At 50.4% G+C, this 22,813-nt stretch overlaps 1 protein-coding gene across 1 annotated transcript in view; it reads left to right on the top strand.

Annotated features, from left to right (window-relative positions):
• The first annotated feature begins 1,051 nt into the window (after nt 1-1,051).
• The window catches only part of FGF12 (fibroblast growth factor 12), a 308,035-nt gene continuing 286,273 nt past the window's right edge, over nt 1,052-22,813 (top strand). The window contains exon 1 of the mRNA XM_045030778.1: nt 1,052-1,759. The gene's annotated coding sequence lies outside the window, so the exon portion shown is untranslated. The remainder of the gene's footprint in view (nt 1,760-22,813) is intronic.

Genomic DNA, 22,813 nt, shown 5'->3' with positions numbered 1-22,813 from the left:
ACCTTTTGAAGGTTGGTAAATGTTTGTTTCATACGTCAACATTGCATTTAACCTATCTGGCAACGGCCCTTTAACATTTATTTTCTGAAAAGCTCTATTGTGGCCTAAGCAAATTCCAGCAGTTCCCTGCTCGCCCTGTGCACACAGCCGGAGGATGAATTCAGCAAGTATATGTTATGCTATTTTCCAGACATGGCCCATAGCAACTGCTGCCTGTCTCCTCTCTTAAAGCAGAGCCTGCCTGGAAGCAGCTTTGAAGATGATACACCCAGGGGCTCAATATCGAATGGCAGCTTCTGTAAGGATGTGTGATTTATTAGAGCCAAAAAACAAAACAAAAGAAACAAGAAAACCCAACCAACCAACCAAGCTCATTGAGCACTAGGGAGGACACTTTGGTTATGCCTGAAATAGTATTTTCAAGCAAATCTACAAGGGATGCTGGGTGTAGGCATTTTTCATTGCTTTTCATGCAGCCTGATTAGCACATCAATGGAAGTGGGCAGAAACCAGAGTTTTCTCCTTAAGTTTGCACACTAGAGAGTGTTAAAAGAAAAGCTACCTGCTTATTCTCTCCCGGGATTTCTAGCAGAGCCCTGCTGATCTTTCCAGGGTAAGTTTCCAGCACTTGTCATGGGCCCCAACTTACACCAGCTTTATATTAACAGGCAGGAGAGCGTCACCCTAGACAGGTTTGGGTTCCAAGCTAATTACTGAGAATCATACTGTTTGCAAGAGTTTTGCTTGGCAAGCTGTTTGTGAACTGCTCCCGCTGTGCTTGAGGTGTCGTTATTAGTAAGTATTTGCTGAATAGTTTCTACAAGTAATTGTCAGGGTCACTCAGGGCTGATTTGCTTCAGGGATGAGTTACAAACAGGGTTTGTGTTGTCCGACTGGTCACCTGAGTTGCGGGGAGTGTTTCTGCTCTCTCACTCCCAGTGCTGAGATTCATCGGGTGGAGGCTGTTGATTTCCCACAGTAGTTGGCTAAATGTGACATCATCATGCTTTGGTTATTCTAGAATCACTTTCCTCAACAGTCCTGCACTTTGCATTAAATGAAGCAGGGTGGGTGGGGTTTGGTTACTTCTGAAGCATCCAGTGTTGGTTACTTACTGGTGGTGGCAGATACTAGACTAGATGGTCCAAGCTAGTGAGGCACATCCTGTGTTTCAAAGGATAGTATCGCAAGGGTGAAAAGAGCTTTCTCTCGGCACAGTTCTGATTTGCATCCCTGTGCTGCAGGCACAGTTTGACAATGGATGGGTAGAGCAACATATTTTCATCTGTTCTGTGCTCAAGACTTCTTTTCCTAGTCCTCTTTTTCCCCCATTGTCCCTGGTGTTTGAGCAAGAAGCTGGAGACATTGCAAAGCTATGGGACAAAAATATCATCTCGCCAGGCAGTGAGTCTGAACCCTGATTCGCAGAGCTCGAACCCCTGCAGCCCTTTCTCTGCACGTTGCGTGGAAAGCTCTGAGCTGTAGCTATTGAGAGATTGTTTTCAGGGACACCTGGAGGTATTTGAAGTTCTTCAAAAGAGATCACAATCCCTGGCTTTTCTCAGGGACCCGACCTCCCTCTGCTCAAACAGACATCAAGCCTTTTCGAAGGAGGCGGCTGCGGGGAGGGAAGGTGCTGATAAAAGTGCTTGTCAGTGACTTTTTCTAAGCAGAACAAGAGGTCACCACGCAGGGCTTCAAGAGAGGCTTTGTAGGCCTCTGTCACGCTGTCTGTGAACAAAGGAGTCTTCTGGGGAAGGTAGGTGAATTTTCTGCCTTCATGTCCCATCCAGGTAAGTTTATTCTCTAACAAGCCCCGTTGGTGCATCTCCCTTCATTGTGTAACTGCAGTGACATAGCAGGTTCCCCGATATGCTCTTCCGTCTGCATCGCATCGTGCGGAGTTTTAGCCGTCAGCCTCCTTCCCTGACAAAAGAATTGTAAAAGCTTCCCTGAGCTACCTTCTAATTAGCACAAGGCAGCACTTGGTGCCAATATAAATGTGGGGCGTTCATTTCAACAGGATGCACTCAGCCGGTCAGGGAACTCACCCACTCCCTGTTGGAACCCTAGCAGGGCGGAGGCTGTTCTAGTGCAAACACACTGGACTGGGGATCCTTCGCTCCAGACCCCATTACCCAGGGGCAGGTGTTTTCCATCAGGATGTGTCCCGTCCCCACGCCAGCACAAACGTTGGGAGGCTAATCCTTCCTAGACTGTAGCCAGAGCTCAACGGGAGGGCACCTAAATCTGTATTTAGGCACCCAGCTACATTGTTGGATTGTCAGAGGTGCTGAGTGCCCACAAATCATCAGATAGACTGAGCTCTGCGGGTGCTCTCCACCTCCAAGAACTAGGCCACGTTTGAAGAGGTTCCTAGCTCGGGATTCGGGAGCCTAACTTTAGGTCCCACATCTCAGAATGTTTCCCTCAATCTAGCCCTGGCTCCAAACTTTTTGGGGTCTGACTCCCTGAAGTACTGGATGCTAGAGGTAATTCTCTGGAGTGCATGGACTTGGTACCCATCAAATCCTGTGTCGCAAGGCCCATTAATACTGATTTATCCAGCTTAAACACAGCATCTGATTATCTTGCTGATCATCCCTCTCAGTAATTTAATCAGGAGGGGGGTTGAGAGGCCAGGATAATGTGGAAATCATGGACTGTCTCCCACTTGTGCATCCATAATGTTTAGAATTCCTGTTTATGGCAATAACATTAATGCCTCTAATAGCTAGATGTGCAATGTGGCAGCACTACGGATGCTACAGGAACCACAGTTTGGGATTTCTTGGCTTTTTTTGCATGTGAAATTTCAATTATTGTGGGTCAATGGGGGACTTGGGGGATCTTTGTATTGAACTTTTTTGATTTCTAGCAAAAAAGCATGTGTGTAGCAACAGAAATGTGCTGCCAATCAAATGTACATGGGAGGGGGGAGGGGAATCCAGCCCAGTATGAGGAGCCTTATTGCAGAGGCAGTGAGCTCTGGTAGGGAGGTCTCTTGGTTTAGTGGTTAGAGGAAGTGCTGGGTGAAGAAGATACACAAGTTCTAATCTCATCTCTGGCAATGATGCTCTGCATGGGCTGGGACCGGCTCCCTTAGACCCATATTTTCAAAAGTGTCCACTGACGGGGCTGTCTTAGCTTTTTGGGTTCCAGAGTGAAACGTTTTAGCCCCGATTGTCAGACGCCTTGACCTCAACTAGAGCTGTGAGTGCTCGGTGCCTCTGAAATTCAGACCCAAAGGCTAGAGAAAGGGAGAGTGTTTGGGGGCAGCTCTCTGCCTTGCCTGGGCTGCATTTTCAGTCCTTTATCTTGGCCTATAATGGCTACAGATTGTAGTAGCCCTCATGCCCTTTGGCGGGGCAAGTGGGAATGGCCTCAGGATCAGGGCAAAGGGAACTTTAATTAATCTCTGTGTACTGTCCCCTGGCTTACACGCTTTGTTGGTTTTTTTGCCATACCCAGGCCTCTGCCCCATTTGGTCATATTCATCTCCAATGTAACTGCAGATTCCCACTCTGGCTTCCAGGATGCCTGGGATGAGAAGTGGGTAGTCTGAGTACACATTTAAATACATCAGTGCCATCCCGAGGATCCTAGGCCGACCCCGTTGTAAGACATACACCAGGAGTATAAATACTGGATGCCATGGTAGTCCCCATACTGCACGCGCTCCGCCCCCTAGGATGGGGACAGGCACCAGGGACAGAGCCAGCCAGCTGAGCGTGTCTTATTCCATCCACTGGAGGGCAGAGGTGCACATATGCAGGAGCCAGTTAAGGATATTAATTAGTTAAAAATCACTAACGAAGCATGGCACATTTACACGGCCCTTCACTACTAAAGAGTAATCATAGAATATGAGGGTTGGAAGGGACCTCAGGAGGTCATCTAATCCAACCCCCTGCTCAAAGCAGGACCAATTCCCAACTAAATCATCCCAGCCAGGGTTTTGTCAAGCCAGGCCTTAAAAACCTCTAAGGATGGAGATTCCACTACCTCCCTAGGGAACCCATTCCAGTGCTTCTCCACCCTCCTAGTGAAATAGTGTTTCCTAATATCCAACCTAGACCTCCCCCACTGCAACTTGAGACCATTGCTGCTTGTTCTGTCATCTGCCACCACTGAGAACAGCCGAGCTCCATCCTCTTTGAACCCCCCTTCAGGTAGTTGAAGGCTGCTATCAAATCCCCCCTCACTCTTCTCTTCTGCAGACTAAATAACCCCAGTTCCCTCTTCCTCTCCTCGTAAGTCATGTGCCCAGCCCCCTGATCATTTCCACTGCCGTCCACAGGACTCTCTCCAATTTGTCCACATCCCTTCTGTAGTGGGGGGCCCAAAACTGGACACAATACTTCAGGTGTGGCCTCACCAGTGTCGAACAGAGGGAAATAATCACTTCCCTCGATCTGCTGGCAATGCTCTTACTAATGCAGCCCAATATGCCGTTGGCCTTCTTGGCAACGAGGGCACACTGCTGACTCTTATCATAATGCATAGTCCTGGCCTCAAAGACCTGACAATGGAAGGGAGCAGGGAGAGCGAGGACGAATGTTGTATGAGAACAGGGAGCTCGTTCCAGGTGCAGGGAGAAAACGGATAGGGGCCTCCCGTGGGACCAGCCATATCCTGTAGGTGTGCTGATGTCATATTTTTAGGGTTTCCTGTGTGTGCAGGGCTGCGACATGAGAATGGAGGGTGACGTGTCCCTGCTTTGGAATGAGTCAGATCCCAGGGAGGCTTGGATACTTTCTCCTCTTCCCTCCTCTCACACCCTGAAGTCCCATCATCCCCAGCAGGTCTCCTAAGCCAAACCCTGGGCCAGGCTTCCAGTGCCCCCCTTTGCTGAGCAGACGCTGCCCTTTCCAGGCACGCAGGAGAATTGTGGGGAACGAAACTAGAAACATTTCCAGCAAATGCTGTTACTGTAGTCTTGGTTCATTTGCCAAGGGGTGCGGCCTCCGTTCTCAGGGCTGGCTGGAACGAGATCATTTGTATTTACATGGGAAAACAAAGGAGTCGATTTCCCCGGCAGCTCATGTCTTCCCAGAGCAAAGGCATGACCTCAAGCACCCCAGGCGAAGAGGTAGTGGCGATGCGTTCCCAGTGATGAGCTGCCAAATTTTTAACAACCGGTTCCCTCCTCCCTCCAAAATTTTAACGGGTTCCCTCCTTCCCCCCCCCCCCCTGGGGGGGGGTCGTGCCCCATCCAACCCCTCATGTTCCTTGACACACACACTCCGAGACCCCTGACCCATCCCCCCCTTCCCTGTCCCCTGACTGCCCCTTGCCGCCACCCAACCCCTCCTCTCATTCTCAATGGCCCCCCAGAACCCCTACCCCATACAACTACCCCTTCTCTCTGTCCCTGAGTGCCCCCACCACCTCATCCAACCCTGCTCTTTCCTGACTGCTCCCCGGGACCCTTGCCCCCATTCAATCCCCCTGTTCCCTGCCCTCTGACCCCCCCACCCCCAAACTCCCCTACCCTCTCTCCAACACCCCCTCCCTGCCCCCTTACCGCGCTGCCTGGACGTGGCTGGGCCAGGACAGGAGTCGCGCGGCCGGAGGATGCGGCGGGAGCCCAGCGGCCGGAGCCAGGTGGCTGGCCGGGTGGAGCCGGGGAGGGCTGCGGCCAGAGCTGGAGCCGGGCAGCCGGAGCCCGGCCCCCTGGCAAAACAGCAGGGGCGGCTGGAGCCACGGGGCCAGGCCGGGCTGGAGGTGGGGGGCCGTGTCCAGAGCCGAGCATCCCGGTAGGTGGGGGCACAGCAGGGCCGGGGGGGGTTGCGGCCGGAGCTGGGCGGCCGGGGAGGGATTCGGGGGGAGTCGGGGACGCGGGGCCGTGCTGCAGCCGGTGAGGGTCGGGCGGGGACCCGGGGGGGGGGGCGGGCCGGGTCGCGGCCGGGAACGCGGGGCCGGGAACGCGGGGGGGGGGCGCGGCCAGGGCGGGTCGGGCAGGGACCCGGGGAGGGTGCGGCCGGAGCCGGGCGGCCGGGGAGGGGTTCGGGGGGAGTCGGGGACGCGGGGCCGGGGAGGGTCGCGGCCAGGGATGGGGGGGGGGACGCGGGGCCGTGCCACAGCCGGTGAGGGTCGGGCGGGGACCCGGGAACGGGGGGGCCAGGCAGGGTCGCGGCCGGGAACGCGGGGGGGGGGGCGCGGCCAGGGAGGGTTGGGCGGGGACCCGGGGAGGGTGCGGCCAGAGCCGGGCGGCCGGGGAGGGGTTTGGGGGGAGTCGGGGACACGGGGCTGGGGACGCGGAGGGGGGGGGACGCGGCCAGGGAGGGTCGGGTGGGGACCCGGGGATGGGGGGGGGGCCGGGTGGCCGGGCAGGGTCGCGGCCGGGGAGGCGGGGACGGGCCGCGGCCAGGGACCGGCCGGGGCACACGCCCCTCCCCCCCCCCTAGTTTCCTACTTCAGCGTCGTCTTCCTGGGCCGGGGAAGCCTGCTTGCTTCTCAGCCCTCCCAGGCTTCCCGCGCGAACAGCTGATTCGCGGGAAGCCGTGGGGGAGGAGAAGCAAGGAGGAGCTTCATGGCAGGAGGTGGAGGCAGAATTCGCAACGGTTGGCACGAACCGTTTGCTAAAATTAGACGCCGGACAGAGAACTTTAGCATCCGGTTCTCTGTCCGGCGTCTAATTTTAGCAAACGGTTCGCGTGAACCGTTGCGAACCGTCTGCAGCTCACCCCTGTGCGTTCCTAGATTCCAAGGCCAGATGAGACCGCTGTGATTGTCTAATCGGACCTCCTGTGTAACACAGGCCAGAGACCTGCCCCAACATAATTCCTGAGCAGATCTTTTAGGAAAAAAATCCAGTCTTGATTTCAAATGGCCAGTGATGGAGAATCCATTGCTCAGGACCCAAGGGCTGCTCCTCATTTGCTTACATGTGTACAAACAAAATGTGCTCAACTATACATCCTTGCACGGTATCTTTCTGGAGCCAGGGAGATGCTTTGCTCAGACATTCGCGAGCAAGAAAACTTCTGTCCTCCTCATTGCCCTGAGAGAGGAAGGAGGCTCCAGGCCTTTGGAGGCTGTGCTAGTGGCACCTCTGCAAAGAAATCCAGTGGCAATTGTAGCGCTGCTCCTTGCAACATGACCTGCCCAAAGCGACTGCTACAGCAAGGGTTACCTAGGGAGGTGGTGGAATCTCCTTCCTTAGAGGTTTTTAAGGTCAGGCTTGACAAAGCCCTGGCTGGGATGATTTAGTTGGGTTTGGTCCTGCTTTGAGCAGGGGGTTGGACTAGATACCTCCTGAGGTCCCTTCCAACCCTGAGATTCTATGATTCTATGAGCATCCGCCCGTTAAGAAGTCGTCTGGGGCTTTTGGTTCCCAGGTGGGGAAGGGCACCCGCTCACCGGCCGAGCACATGCCCTGGAAAGAGGAGGTGGCTGGGGAAATCATGTGACTGCCTGGGGCAGAGAATATAGAAGGACCCTGTGCTTAGTCCGGAAGGTGGACATCAGAATGGAAGCAGAGGCAAGGTCGGTGCTGCAGACTAGAGACCAGAAGCAGGGAATCACCCCAGCAGCTGTCCTGGCTGGGGCTAGCCAGTTGTGGGGAACTCGTCAGGAATCAGCTGGTTCCTGGGGCAGGGAGGCTCCCTAGGAGGAGAGAGAAGCAAGGTTAAGAGGACATGCTGCTGCTGCTGCAGAGGGAAGGAGCAGGCTTCCAGGTAGCTTGGCCGTGATGCTATGAGGGTCCCATGCCCCTGCCAGGCTGAATGGATGGTGGAGCCTGAGCTGCAATTAGCACCCTGGCCCATGGGGACCAGCAATTAGCACTGAGCGCCTGGCCGTTGAGTCTGTTTGATAGAGTATTCGCGTTGCTTGTATTACGGTAGCACCCTGGGCCGCCAGCAGTGGTTGGGGCCATAAGAGATTAAGTGACTTGCCCGAGCTCATGCTGGGCCAGTGCCATCACCAGGAGACCTTGCTTTGCCTGCCGGGGGCGGGAGGCTTGAACCCAGGTATTCTGCTCCCTGGTCGAGATCCCCAGACCAGCCTGCCACCTGAATACCACACAGGACCCCTTTACGTATTTCAGCACGGGAGAGTGGGGAGCATATCCCTCGGTGCACCGTAGGAGAGATTCTGCACCCAGCTGTGAATCAGTAATGCCCAGTGTTTATATGTGATTCCTTGGCCAGCAAGCCATTAGGTACTTCTGACCTGATGCATTTTATTAGCCTTGAGCTTTCTTGATAATTCATGCGTGTGTGCTGTGAACTCAATAGAGCCCTTGAAAAGAGAGGGTGGGTTTGTACATTGTATGGGCAGGGCCGGTGCAAGGATGTTTCGCACCCTAGGCAAAACTTCCACCTTGCACCTCCCCCCTCCGCGCCCCCACCCTGAGATGCCCCCTCCCCCCGTGGCAGTTCCCCCCCGTCCACCCTGAGGTGCCCCCCTTGCAGCAGCTCCCCGCTCTCCACCCTGAGAAACTCCCCCCCCCCCCGCCCCAGCTCACGCCTGCTCCGCGCACGAGCACCCCGAGCACGCCGTCGCTGCTTCACTTCTCCTGCCTCCCAGGCTTGCAGCGCCAATCAGCTTAGGCACCGCAAGCCTGGGAGGCGGGAGAAGTGAAGTGGCCACGGCGTGCTCGGGGAGGAGGTGGGGCAGGGGTGAGCTGGGGTGGGGAGTTCTCCTGCATGCCGCCCCCACTTACTTGCTGCAGGCGGCCCTCGCCGCACTCCCCTGCCCCAGCAACCTCCGCCTAAATGCCGGTGGCGACTGGGACAGCCGAAGATCTAGCCACCGCGGTCACTGCCGAAGAAAATGGCGCCCCCCAAATGCCAGTGCCCTAGGAGACCGCCTAGGTCGCCTAAATGGTTGCACCGGCCCTGTGTATGGAGTATTATAACACACCTGTGTCCATCTGGGGCTTCCTGGTCGTCAGTGTGCTGTGTGCAATGGCTATGTGGGACTTCATGGCAGCAAGGAAAGAATCCAGGCGGTCCTGCTCTGAAAGCACAAGCTCCCTGCCCTTTGAGCTAAAGGAGAATCTCCATTAGCTGTTAGCAACATAGGTGCTGTGACACACACATGTTCTGCTTCCATCTCAGAGAGGGCAGCAATAGCCATACTAGCCAGTTCTTTACAACACTATGTATGCATTTGCCATGGAAAAATTAAGTCCTAGCATAAAGATGACTTGATTATTGCCAAAGCAGGATTCAAAACATCCCTCAGAGTTCCTGGTACATTTTCTGGCACATCCTATTTTGTTTTAGGAGTTTATGGTGCCACTGCAGGAAAAAATCAGAGTTGGGAAGTCCCTTTCTAATACTTTGTTTTAAAGTGCATTTGTAACTGTAAGTTAAAGCTAGGTTCCTATTAGTGATCTGACCCCATCTCTAGTTACACACATTCTGTTATGGATTTAGGATCAGAAACAGATTTCTTTTTCCCAAAAGCTGTGTCCAGTGTCTATCATCTCTTAGAGCAAAGCCCACGGTTGCTGCAGCAGGCACAGAGAGGGCTAAAGAGCATGAATGAGGAGCCAGCGTCCTCCTCTGCCCCAGGCAGAGAAGAAACAGGCCCTCTTAGCACCCCATTATTAGAGAGGGGAGTGGCGGTTCTAATCTCATGCCCTGGAACAGAAGCCAAGAAACTTTGGGTAGCTGAATGAGTCTGGACATTGATACCAGTTCTAGAGTTTCCAAGAGAGTCTAGAAATGTACCTGCCAGACCTTGTTCTGGGACTTAGGTTTTTGTAAGTGAATCGTCATTCTGTGAAGCTGAGATTTCCTGATGCTGCCTCTGGGTGAGGAAAGAGAAGTGCCTGGAAAGGAGAAGGGAGGACAAACTCCAGGTGTCACAGGAAAATAAGAATCTGGGTCTGGGCTTCTGTGGGAGGGGGAGAATGGCAGCATACTGGCCACGTGCACTGCTGGGGTGAGTGGGGCCTGTCCTGGTTACTCCCCGGATGCTCACAGTGAGTTTGGCCCAAAGACTTTGAGGGGGACGTGCTTGGTGGGCCCAGCCAGATCCTGGCTGGACGGGTGTCCTCACTGCAGAGACAAGCTGCACAGCTGGCCTGCGTGTTGGCAGCCGTAGCAGAGCCTGACACGGATGCTGAGAGTCAGGGAGGCACCGTGGTGCTCCTGCCGCCCAACATGCACCTGGGTAGCCGTGTGCTCACTGCAGTATGCTGGGGCAGCCACGCTGCCAGCGGTGCCGCTAACGTCACCAAGAGGGATCGCCACACTTCCCCGTCGTCCTCAGCTAAAGGGACTGTGAAAAGCCCAGAGGGAGGAGCCTGCTGTCCGGCTAACAGGATTTAAATAACTTGCAGCTGGCCATGCCACCTGTTCCCATCTAATCCCAGGCTGAAAAAATATCTCCTCTCTGAATCCCCCCAGTCTGTTTATTTGTTCCTGTGCTTATATTTAACTCTCCCTGAAAAGGGCCACGTAAGTGTGTAGAACATGCTACAGCTGGAACGCTGGGGATAGTTTAAACTGTGACAATAGGGAGGGATGCAGTCGGAAGGGAACATCCATACCCAGCTAGTCTTTAAACTGCTGATTCTTCTCTGATGCCTCCAGGTCCTTGGCTCACAGATTAGAGGTGTTCCCCTTTATGGGTGGGTGAAAGCGCGGTTCAGAGTGCGGTGCTCTCTGAACCTGATTAGTGAGCTGCCGAACAGAACCACTGCCCATGTACGTCTTGGGAATCGGATGTCGGCACCTTTTAAATCACTATCAGGCATCAGGCAAGGCTGTGTCTTAGCCCCTGCATGCTTTTGTTGGGCAATTTCTTAATGCAACATTCCGTCAGGTCCACAGGCGTTAAGATTAGTGATCTCTCGGTCTCAGACCTTGACTAGGTGGATGATGATGTTCGAGTACAGAGCCCCAACAGGTTTTGTGAGGTACTCCAGCAAATGGAAGAGGAGTTGGCTACCGTCGGCCACCACGTTTTGTGGTCAAAAGACAAAGCTGCAAAATCTAGGACCAGGTTCACTCCAATGTTGTTGAATAATGAAACTGTAGAAGCAGTCTCCAGCTTTTGTTATTTGGGTTCTGTATTCATCAGTTCCTCCAACTCTCACCCAGAGGTTCTCCGTTGGATTGGCATCCCAGCATCTGCCATGGGTCATCCACAACTAATGTGGAATCAACATCATCTCAGCACAACAACCCAGTTCAGGATCTGTTCAAGCTGTATCCTCCCGCACTGTTGTACAGCTGTGAAACATGGACTCTATGCCGCTCACACTGGGCAAAGCTGGAGGCTTTCCACACAAAATGCCAACGTCGTATATTGGGCATAAAGTGGAATGGCTTCATCTGTAATGCAGATGTTTATGGTCACTCCGGTCTACAGACGACTGGGGCCATTGTCCACAGATGGCATCTTATACTTTTTGGATGTGTGACGAGAATGACACAAGACCTTCCAGTGAATGCTGTTCTCCGGGTGGCTTGTAACATCCAGGATAAAATTCCACCAACAAAAGGGTGGAGGTGGCCCAGAGACCTACCCCCTCTTACCTGGGTGCATCAAGTCTGTTCTGACATTGGACTCTTGGCCAAATGGTGAATGATTGTTACGGCCGCCCGTTGAGGAGAAGAATGCAGTGCAGGATTGTGTGTCTTGTACTTCCAGCCCAGAGGGACACTTGTGCAGAGAAATTGGGTAGCTAGAATTTATGCTGTTAACTAACCTATTTTCATGCCTTGCGAAGGGCACACAGGCTAAATCAGGGTCTAGTGAAAAGTTGACCCACTGGGACAATCTGCGCTGAAGACTACTGACCTGCTCTGGATGAGTTCCTGTCCCCCAGAGGGGAGGTGGCATTTAATGGTTTGATGAGGGGACTGGGAGTGAGGGGGTCATGGCTCTAAACCCAGCCTTGCTGAGTGGCTTGGGAAAGCCACTTCATCTCTCTGAGCCTTTGTTTCTACGTTTCTAAAATAGGGATGGTAATGCTGGACGACCTCCATAGAAGCTGGGGAAGATCAGTGCCTCAAACGTGTTGAGATCCTCAGCTGGCAGGAGTTATGGAAGTGCAAACCAGTGTGAAGGGCCCACTTTGAAGTATCCCATTCTTTCCGGTACTGTTTTGTTTTGCCTTTAGTTAAGGACTCTCCTCCACTAGAGCAACAGATAATCACTGATCCCTTGCATGGTTTCTTAAGAGGTTTCCTTTCTCAGTGTTGAAGCATCTGTATGTAAAAGGCCACCAAAGCAGAGGCGTTAACCAATGGCTGTGATGACAATAAGAAGGTGCTTATGGCGAAGACAATGGACAAGCAACATGAGGGATACAGACACACAACTAGACGCAGTTTTCCCATCCTGGGATCATTCTGAGATTTTTGAAAAATGTTCCTGTCCTAAGTTGGGACAAAAAGTCAATCTTGAATATTGTGAAGATGGTGAAAATCAGAAAAAAAAACACATAGGGTTTGGGTCAATTGAAACATTTAGTTTTGACATGTATGAAATTTTTTGCTTCTATTGTGATCTTTAAAAAAAAATTTTTACTGTAGTTATCTTAAATTTCAGAATAAAGTCATTTCAAACAAAACTATTTTTTGTTTTGAAAATGTCTAAACATTCAGTTTAAGATGATTTCAAAACATTTTCAAAGATATTTCCTGAACAAATTAATCAAACCCAGCCCCCTCCTGCGACCAGTTACAATTTTGCTGAATTGGTATTTTCTGATTTGAAGAAAACATTTCATTTAACAAATTTCTGACCAGTGCCCCATGGAACCTTTCAAAGCCAGGGATCCAAATCTCCTTACATCACAGAGCTCTGACAACCTGCCTGAAATCTAATATGGCCAGTCAATTTGAACATAAATTTTCATAATTCTGCCTTCTCATCTAATCCTGCCGCTCGTGTGGTGACTTGATGGAAGCTGAAGCGTAGCATGTTGAAAACTGAAATCCCAATCTTTATTCTATAGCCCTCTATCCTCCTCTTTTCCCCCCACTTCTTATTACTGCTGAGAGCACCACCAGTAATCCTGGCACTCGGGCCCATAGAATCATAGAATCTCAGGGTTGGAAGAGACCTCAGCAGGTCATCTAGTCCAACCCCCTGCTCAAAGCAGGACCAACACCAACTAAATCATCCCAGCCAGGGCTTTGTCAAGACGCCTTAAAAACCTCTAAGGAAGGAGATTCCACCACCTCCCTAGGTAACCCATTCCAGTGCTTCACCACCCTCCTAGTGAAATAGTTTTTCCTAATATCCAACCTAGACCTCCCCCACTGCAACTTGAGACCATTGAGACCAACTTGCTCTGTCATCTGCCACCACTGAGAACAGTCGAGCTCCATCCTCTTTGGAAACCCCCTTCAGGTAGTTGAAGGCTGCTATCAAATCCCCCCTCTCTCTTCTCTTCTGCAGACTAAACAAGCCCAGTTCCCTCAGTCTCTCCTCATAAGTCATGTGCCCCAGCCCCCTGATCATTTTTGTTGCCCTCCACTGGACTCTCTCCAATTTGTCCACATCTCTTCTGTAGTGAGGGCCCAAAACTGGACGCAGTACTCCAGGTGTGGCCTCACCAGTGCCGAATAGAGGGGAATGATCTAACAACCTAACCAACCAAGAACCCCACCATTGTGTTGCCAGTCATTGCAGGACACTGATATGTTCAGGCGCCCACTCGAGTGCTTTATTGGTATGCTGCTCCCTTTCATCATCCCTTTGTCTGTCTGCACCTCCATATTCATACGCTTTTCAGGACAGCGACCAGGCCTCCTTGGTTGTCTGTACAGCACCTCGCACAGCCTGAGTGCTGCTGGAAGCCAATGCTAAATAACAGTAACAAACACGCAATGCTGCATTGTGGCTGCAGAAGCCACAACTCTGCTGCTGTAATGGTTTAGTGGAGCAACTTATTGGGGGCAGGTCTCTGAAGGTTGGGGCAATGCAGTGAGGAAAGATGCCTTTCTCGAAGTGCACCATGCATTAATCTTAGCACTCCCCCAGGCAGTGCAGAAGGGCGTGTGGTGATGGCCCTGCCCCATGTGGTTATCCAAGGCTGAGGTTCTGGGACACAATGTACTTCGATCCAGTGTGGTCCCTGCCTCCAGGCAGTGGGAGCTCCTGTCTGGCCCAGTATCTGCTCAGTCATCAGCTAGCCCCAGAACTCCTGCTGTATAGCCAGAAAGGGACCTCATTTGCTCTCTGCCCATAAATCTCATTCCTGTGGCGCGGGCATAGTCTGGCCAGCTGGCCGTCAAGGAATCATTTCTTAAATCAGCGAAGATGGCGTCTCGCTCTGCTCTTCGCAGCGACCACTGGCTATGTAAGTGTTGATGCTGGAAAAACCCAGCTTGCATACAGAGACTCTGGTCCAAGGAAACCAGTTTCCTAAATCACTGTGGGTTGCCTTGGGGGTTCTGCCTGGGTCCTGGGCTGCAACACCATCACAAACCGGCCCTACAATCAGCATAGTTAGCCAGAGGCCAATCGCCCCGGTTTAGCGGCTTCCTCCAGGGCTACTGTAGAGATACCCTGAGCACATCAAGGGTATCCCTGCAGCTGCCATGTCACCCCTTTGGCTTGCTGGGAACTGCCGCAAGGTGCATGGCACATGGTCCTCAGCCAAGGAGCTGTGTCTCTGTCTCTGCTACTAACCTTCGCAAGACTTGAGTCCCAAGTCTACAGCCACAGCTTTTCATATCCAGGATGGATGAACTGCCTGGTGCCTGGGGATTTCCTGCTGTCACAGGCTCCCTGCTGGGTGTGCAAAGCTAGCCAGAGTTCACCCCCCCAAGCTTTCTTCCCCCTGTGACTTTTAGCCCATGTGTTCTCCACTGGGATGCAGTACCTCACTGAGCCAAGCTCATGCTGAACTTGAAACATGTGAGTAAAGGCGTGGATGTCAGTGGAGCTACTCGTACACTTAGAGTTAGGTTTGTGTTTGATTGAGTTTCTGGACCAGGGCCTAACTTCACAAAGAAAGGGCAAATGTCTCACTCGTTAAAGGGAACCCATTGCTATTTAACGGGTAGACAGATGAGCCCCATCAGTCAGGCTGGCCCAAGTGGGTCCCCTAGGTACAGCCAATGCACTGCGTTAATTTGATTAGAATATTTCTCTCCTCCTTTTCTTCACTCCTGGTGGTTCTTCGCTCTGCCCTTGTGTTTCCTGCTCCATTATCTCACCTTGTTTTCAATGGATTTTAATTCTGTTCTGCAGCCTCCTTTCATAATCTCTCCTAAGTGGAACATGAGCCTAATAACATTCAAGTCAAGTCGGTCTCTCAATGCAGTTTGAAATTGGGCAGAAAAAGTTCACCCATCTGTGTCTGGTGGGCAAATCTCAACAGATGTGCTGGCTCTGCTTGCAATAGCTCCCAAAGGTCCAGATCCAAACCTGAACCCAGTTCACTGGAGCATGGGAGAGCCACACGGTTACTAAGAACAACTAGCTCCACTTGTGGGCTTTGTTGCATTTGTTAATTTCTCACATGTAACATTTTAGAAAGTTCTGCATTAATCACTCAGTTTAGAGACACAGCCGGGTGGAGAAGAGTGCAGCGAGCTCTGGAGATGGGACAAAGAATCCATGTCATCATCTGTAATTTACTCTTGATCAGCCATGATGCAGGGCTTGTACCAGCTGATGGCTCTGTGAAATTGGCACCCTGGCTGTCTCACTGAAAAGCACCCACCCTAGAAATCTGAGCTCCGCTTTCTTCTCTCGGAATGACCCCTCCGGGTCAGGATTAAGGTACACATCGGGATGAGGATGTTTGCCTCTGATATCTTTGGCCGGGAAGTCAATCTGCCGCCTTTCCCCTGCACTAAAAGCAGAAGCAGCTTGTGTTATTAAGCCTGATGACTGAAATAGTGATGAACTAATAGCTCTTTATTACAGGAAGGAGAAGAAGGTAATAAGATTTTTAATAAGAATTGGCTGTCCTGTTACATGGCCTTTGAGTGGGGAGAACTGTTGCCATGGGTGATCCATGTCATTTGCTAGCTGAATTTCCTTGCAGTCTCTGCCCCGCCATGTTCCTTTTTATTCTGTTTTTGGAAGAGCAAGTTGATTTGCTGTGCTGATGTAATTAACTTTGTTCCCTTTATCAAGTCAAAAGGGGTGTCTCTGAAATAGATCTGTCCACTGGCTTATATCCAGATTGCATCGCTTCTGCATAAAAGCATCTGACTTCTGCTTGCCAGGAGGCTTCTGGCCACCCATATCTCTGACAAAGAGCACTCAATAGAATCACAGCAAAAGAGTTGGCATAAAGTTACGCATTAAATTGTGATTAGGTACAAATGTACAATGGATCCCACAGGACCCAGGGGCTGATCCTGCAAGGAACTGAGCACCCCTGATTCCCACTGGCTTCAATGAGAGATGAGGGTGCTCAGCACCTTGAAGGATATATCCAAAACTTTGCAGGACTGGGCCTTATGGGTCAGATCCAACTGCCATTAACAGTGATGGAACAGATTCCCATGGACTTAAATGGGAGTTGGCTCAAGCCCTAAGTGACCACCTAATGCACTCCTCTTTTCCAGCCTCGCAAGCATTAACAGTAGTGAGTAGAGGGGTGGAGTTTCCGACTATTCTGGGAAACCACTTGCAAAGGCCCCCTGGTTGATGCTGGAGCTCCAGCATCATGGAGTTTGGAGTTACATAGCCAAGGTCTGCTTCCACCGATGGTGAAAGCCAGAGCTGGATAAGTTCTAGTGAGCATTTTTTTTTTGTGATCCAGTCAGTGAATTAATTACCATCTCTCTTCATGAAGCCGTTAGTCATTTTATTCACAAAAACATTCATGCAAACAGATTTGTCTTCGTACAAATGTTCACAAATAAAATGAATAATAGGAATTGCCTGAAGCTTGCCTGAGTCCCAGTTCTGGCACACTCGCTCACTGAACAGCACCTTACTCCAGGAGTCAATCCAGTGATGGTTTCCACCCTTCCCAGTCTTCCTCCTTCAATTTTTTGTTGAATTATGTTCAACAAATATGTTTTGTTCAGTGATGACTCCATAGTTAGTCTTTTTCCCCTTTAAGAATATTATTGGAATAACCTTGATGCCGTTTCATTGCGAACTGGTGCTTTAATGGAACTGATTATGCCCTTGGTTTAAAGGTTGTGGCTCTCTTTGGTCTTTGTAAAACACCCTTGCTCTGAATAGTGATCGCTCTGCTTCTAGACGGTATTCGCATGAGGTTTTCGCATGCGATTTCGTATTTTGATTTTGCCATTTATTTCCTCTCCCTGATCTGAAGCTTCTGTGTAAGTGAGGTTTTCCCTCCTTAAGCTACTGAATATTTTTGGCTCTGACTAGCATGTTTGGTAACCACACCGTAGCCATACACTGGATATGTTAAGTATTCGTTCTGTTCTCTGTCCACTTCCCACTTCCTAGTTGTTTAATCATGTTGGAGCTCTTCCCTTTCACTATTGGCCTGCCACAGTCTGTTCCTCTGGCTGCTGCTCATGCCTCATGCTGTTGGGTGTCCCTCCAACAATGGAGTCGGCCATGGGTGTGGCTTTACAGACAGCACCTGGCAGCTGCACCGTTAGAGCCCAACAAGCACCGTGTGTGGTGCTTGTGCAGGACCCAGGCTTTGCTTTTCTCTGCCTCCGAGAAGTCTGTTGGGTTGGCTGCCACCACTAGGTTGCTCTTACTGTTAATTCCCAAGAACAAATGCTCTGGAGCTCAGGGGTGGAATTCTCCAAAGCCCTTTGCGCTGGCCTACCTGTACTCCCCGTCGGAGTTTCACCATCGGTTTTGGTGGGAGCTGAGTGAGCCCAGTGCTGAACAACCTTGAACCCCCCTCTGCAGAAGTCTATCATCTGCTCCACATCAGTCAGACAGAGCCCAAGCTTGCTGACTTACAGAGCACTTTATACAAGGCAGCTCCAGCCGATCGAGCTTTCAATTGACCTCGAGACCAGTTCAGGATTCTCCTGTATTTGTGACTAGCCGCTAGTTCCAGTCAGGAGCTGAACTTCCCCAAAGATTTGGAGGTGTTCAGGTCTGGGGGGTTGATTAGGCAATTTCTGTGTAGATGGGGGCCAGGTGAGATGTCAGAGCTGGGGTTACAGATACAAATGCCCATAAAATCTGAGGTGGGGGGCAAAGGGGTTGGGTCTGGTTTGGGCCCGTGTATGCTCTTGGCCTACAGTTATTTAATAATTTTTAAAAATAAACACAGGTACCCAGGTGCTGAGATGATGGACACCCGTTATAAATCAGTAAATAAATGTCACGTTTCGAGCTCATCTGCCCATTCAAACACAGGCCCATGTGGGAACAGCAAATTGCAGATGCTCTGGCTGGTTCTTAAATATCTTTCCTACCACATGTGCAAGGAGACCAAGCCCTGTCCCCACCACCCGACTCCAAGTTACGACTCTACACAGGAAGCAGGTCAATTGCAAGCTGTGGACTTCTCTAGAGACTAAACATGATTCAGAGACCGAGGTTCCTCCTGTGCCTTGCCCACAAAGTCAAGTTCTAAGTGCTGGCTGCATCTCAGCCCTGCAGAAGTAACAATATCTCAGAGCAAGTCGAGAATTCCCTCCTCCCATGTGCTTCCCAATGGAATATAGCCAGGACTGGTGGGTACTAATAGTTTCCTGGTGGAATGTAAGGTGATGTTTTCCATCTGTAGTACCATAAATGGCATAGGATCTAGCTGCCTGTCAGAGGCCCTGAAGCTAACAGCACCCTTGTTTGAAAGGGAGGGCAGGACATATTGTGCCCAGGTGCCCTCTCTGCACCTTTTTGCCTGCCGTGTAGGTCTGTGCCTGGCCTGACTTGTGCAGTCTCTCCTCACACTCAGGCTTGAACACAAATGCCTTGTGCTCCTGCTGTGTCCTGCTTGAGGACTTGCAAGGACAAGGCCTCGCTGTGTTGGTTTAGCCGTGATCCGGCTGTCACTAAACAACAGAGGATGTCCCTTCTGCGCTCTGGTTTTGCTTGTTTCTCATGCAGACCGATACAATTACTGTTGCCTAGATGTGAGAATCCTGCCATTGAGCAGTCTGGCTCCAGCATCTGCACCAAGGACTCCTGTTCTTTTTGCAGGTACAGACTAACACGGCTGCTACTCTGAAAGCTGCTCAGTGGAGCTCTTTTCTGTCATTTGAACGTGGCCCTCCAACAATGGAGTCGGCCATAGGTGTGGCTTTACAGACAGCACCTGGCAGCTGCACCGTTAGAGCCCAACAAGCACCGTAGCCTTCCCAGAGCCGGGTAGCTCTGCAGCCTGTTTCTCTGGCAGGGTCAGGCCCTGGCAAACCTAGCACCTTCCTTTTCAGCAGTGTCAAGGGACTAAGTGTCAAATGGTGAGGTCCGCAGGCACTGGGTTTTGCTGTGGTCACAGAGGAGCAGGCATCCTGCAGAACTAGCCCTTGCATTGCTATGGACACTACCCCTCTGAGCTTGGCTGGCACCTATGCCCCAGGGAAACTGAGCAGGTGCAGCGCCACTTTAACCGATGGGCAGGCGTTCGGCAGCTAAGAGACCACGGACAAGCATCAGATCAGCTTTTTGTGGCCATCAGTCTCCACCCGCCGTGTCCAAATGGCTGCCTGGCTATGGCACACCCATCATAGCTGGGCGAGCTGTGCCAGCAACACCACCTTCGCCCTGAATTCCAAACATTGGCCTTGCATGGGACTAGAGGAGCGGGGGGCCTCGATCTAGCAGCCCCCAGCCATAGCGCCCAGCATTGGCTACCCGCAGCGTGGTCTAGTGGATAGAGCACTAGCCAGGGAATCAGGAGACCTGGGCTGTATTCCCAGTTCTGCTGCTGGGTCACCCTGGGCAAGTCACTTCCCCTCTGTGTGTCTGTTTCCCATCCTTGTCCTGTCTCGTTTGCTGAGGCTGGCAGCTCTCCAGGGCAGGGACGGTCTCTCCCTGTCGCTGCACATCGCCTAGCACAGGAGGACGATGCTCTTGGCTGGGGACCTCTGGACATGACTGTAATCCAAATACTAAAGAGGAATCTGCTCCTGGCCGATCTATGAAATGAGGTTAGTGGGGCTCAGGCAAGGTCCTGTTGGACAAGTGCTTGCCTTGCAAAGCCACCACAACTGGCCCCTCAAAGGTAAGCTGGACAGAGAGGCCAGGACTGAACTATCCTGTCTCTGTGAGTCCGGAGGTGAGGACACATTAGTGAGGGACTAGAGCTGATTTTGGACTGCTGCTGAGCATATGACACCATTTCCCCCATCCCCTTCTTCCAGCCCTAGCAATCCAGCACCTTTCACAAGAACTAAATTCATCCCTGTCCAGCAAACTATGGAAGCTTCCTCAGCAATCCCCAGACAGCAGGATTCGTCTAGCACAGGGCTGGGGAAAGGGTTTCCCTTTTGGGAATGCAGTGTATCATAGAATATCAGGGTTAGGAGGGACCTCAGGAGATCATCTAGTCCCACCCTCTGCTCAAAGCAGGGCCAATCCCCAGACAGATTTTTGCTCTAGATCCCTAAGTGGCCCCCTCAAGGATTGAACTCACAACCCTGGGTTTAGCCGGCCAATGCTCAAACCACTGAGCTATCCCTCCCCCAACCTGTGTTTGGACCCAGGATATTAGAGACCAGCATATTAGCCAGCCCTGAAGAAGAGCTCTGTGTGGCTCAGAAGCTTCTCTTTCTCACCAACAGAACTTGGTTCAATAAAACATTCCCTCCCCCTCCTGTCTCCCTTTTGGGAATTGGCTGAGAAGTAGTCCGATGGGACAGCGATTCTGCTGAATCTCTGGGAATACTGCAGCATTCTGTCCTTGGCTGGTTTGAACAGCTTTGTGCTGTAAAGATACATACATACATTTGTATCTTTTTATTTAGACTCTTGCTGACTCGGGAAGCTGCACGAGATACACATCTGACTTTCACGAGGGGCTGGAGATGCAAGGCAGCATAATATTTTAATGCAGGCTGCTGGTCTAAAATCAGGCAGTAACAGTTGAAGGTTATTTTATGCTGATAATGACCTTGAAAGGTGACCTGCAAATGAAAAACAAAACAAAACAATGGATCTGTTCCCTTGTATTTGCCTCTTTGTATATATAAAGAGGTGGGTGTGTTTTGCAGGAGGAGGAGTTTTTTGTTTTGTTTTCTTAGTTTACAAATGTAGGCCTTGTCTATTCTGGTTGCGGGAAGTTATTGTGGTTGACTGAAGAACTAAGAGTAGGAATGTGGCATCAGAGGTGCCAAGCAAGAGAAACATGGTGTTAGAGACTGAAAAATTAGTGATTTTTTAAAATTGACTCTTTAGAACTTCTAATTCTTGTAAACAGCAATTTAACCCAGATGAAAGAAATACTCAGTCGTTAAAGATTCAGGTCTCTCTTCCCTTCAGATAAGGGCTAAGAGAACTCCCAATCCACATCTCTAGGTCCTCCAAGGAAATCTCCAGCAAAACTGAAGACTGAGCTTGATATTCTAGATATTTGTAAGGTAAAAAACAAGCAGGAAAAATCCTTGAGGCCTTCCTTATGCTTCATCAAGAAGCCAGGTAAGAGACAATCCCGCTTTATCCTTTTCAGGTCACCTGAAAATAAGAGATTCAAAACTTCTTATAAAACTAAGCAACGCAGATGCCTATTGCAGTGGAAGAGACAAGGTGAGAGGTCATATCTTTTATTGGACCAACTTCTGTTGGTGAAAGGGACAAGCTTTCAACACACCTGGTTTCAGCAGCTTTGGGCTATATCCACCAAACTCTCCCATAATGTTTAATTATCCATGATAGTTTGCTTTTCAGTGAGCATATGAGTGCAGTGATTATAACTGTATATTTAAAATGTGCTTGAGAGAGGTGCTCCTTCCTATGAATGTATCTATAAATCAATCTAAATAAATCACCATAGAATAAAATATTGTAAGAAAATACCATGTTTGTCTTTACATGCTTTGTTTGCACCAACTTTAACTTTATTTTTTGGTTCTGGACTTTTGTGAATAATTTGGAGTTTTTCTTCTCCTTTCTGGAGTTCTCCTGGTTCTGTACAGACCTATGTGTCTGCTTAGCTTTATGCACTGTGGGTCCTCCCATTGATATTGACTGAACGGGACTATTTACAGTGCTTACATTGAAGCGTGTGTGTTTGTCTTTGCAGGACTGGGGCTTAAATTGTGCAGCGGAATGATGGAGTGGGAAATGATTGACGTTTGCCATTTAAAAATAAATCCGAGTGCCTATAGATACAAATTAAAAATATTTGGAAACACATAAGAAAGCTAAGAGCTAGGAATGCCTGAAGTTTCCTCCTTTAAAATATCCTGGAAAGACAGTGAGAAGAAAAATACATATGAAATATAAGTAAGACAAAACATGGAACCTTAAAATGTTACTGCAAAAGAAAGTAGCCGACCCCTATTGTGAATGACTGACAGAGTTTTGCAAATGAGAAAGAACGTGAAAAAAGATAATAACAATAAAAAGATCATTAATAGAGTGTGATAGGCAGGGGCCAGATTCTCAGATGGTGTCAATGGTCCCAGCTCCAGGACAATGTACGTCAGCTGAGAATCTGTGCCCCAGCTGTTTACTCCCTTGCACAGAGTTCTGTTATAGTCATTCGGGCTCCAGAGGGGCCCTTCCCACATGAATCACATTTCAGGACAAAATCTGTATTTAGTTCCTTTAAGCCCAGTTCAGGAAAATAGTTAAGCAGATGCTTAAATTTAAGTCAATGAGACTTAAGCATGTGCTCAAATGCTTTACTGAACTGAGCCTTTATTTTTCAAGTGTGGGTTAATGTTCACTTATTATCAGTATGTACTATTATGACCGTGTAACATACCCATTTATCTATTTGCCTTGGTACATATATGATGCCCATTACCATGGCATC

The sequence above is a fragment of the Mauremys mutica genome, chromosome 9 (genome assembly GCF_020497125.1).
Source record: "Mauremys mutica isolate MM-2020 ecotype Southern chromosome 9, ASM2049712v1, whole genome shotgun sequence".
Lineage (NCBI taxonomy): Eukaryota > Metazoa > Chordata > Testudines > Geoemydidae > Mauremys > Mauremys mutica.
Note: the sequence above shows the minus strand (reverse complement) of the source record. Positions and strands in the feature narration are given on the sequence as shown.